This window comes from Sardina pilchardus, chromosome 22, assembly GCF_963854185.1.
Source record: "Sardina pilchardus chromosome 22, fSarPil1.1, whole genome shotgun sequence".
NCBI classification, from domain to species: Eukaryota; Metazoa; Chordata; class Actinopteri; order Clupeiformes; family Clupeidae; genus Sardina; species Sardina pilchardus.
The window spans coordinates 6,006,170-6,007,116 of record NC_085015.1 but is presented as its reverse complement, the minus strand read 5'-3'; positions in this window follow the sequence as shown (position 1 = coordinate 6,007,116).

Sequence of the window (947 nt, the reverse complement as noted above, 5' to 3'; positions counted from 1 at the left end):
GTTTATCAGATTAATATACACGAGTGCAAAATATTGGAGCTCCTTCATAGGTGTGCAAATAACATACGAGTAAGTGTGTTCATTGCATTCAGTATGGAATTTTAGAACTTCACATTGTTGTGGAACAGAATCTTCTGTTAGAATGTTCCAAAACTCTCCTGCTGAAACATGAAGTGAGCGAGGGGATGGATCACGTGCAGTCGTCGTGGTTTCAGTCAACCTAATAGTCAACCGTGTGTCCATGTTTATGAGTGTGGGATTCTCTCTCTCTCTCTCACTCTCTCTCTCTCTCTCTCTCTCTCTCTCTCTCTCTCTCTCTCTCTCTCTCTCTCTCTCTTTGAAGGACTCTGTTGTGCGGCTTCAACTGCTAGCACAGGTCTAGTTCATGGGTCAACACCCAGGCAGAGATCGGCAGCTTTCCCAGAATCGAGCCTCTCTAACCTGGAGTGACCCATTTCCTGTCCTTACTCGCTGCTGGAAACATGGGTCTTGTTTTTTTTTTACCCCCCCGCCCCCCCCTACCCCCCCCCACCTCGTCTCTAAACAGGCAGACGCCAGGCACATGTTTATGGAGGAAGCATTAGTCCATCTGGCACTGGAGAACAATAGTATTGCAGTGAAGTAGTTATTATGGAAGCATCTCTCTCTCTCTCTTTCTTGCTCTTTATTGCTCTCTCTCTCTCTCTCTCTCTCTCTCTCTCTAGGCCCTGGTTTTGTTTTCAAATTGTTTATTGTTGGATTTGCACTCCTTCGTTGCACCATTCTCGTATCGCTGCGTCTTGTCAGTGCATTTAAAACATGTTTCCCTCCTCTAAGAGCCTGGGTGTGCGTCAGTAGATAGTCTACCCTGTCATTACTCGATAATCGCCCCGTGTCATTACTTGATAGTTGATGACATGGTTGTGCTCTGGCCAAGTTTATTATGGCTGTACTGGGCTTGATGCAGT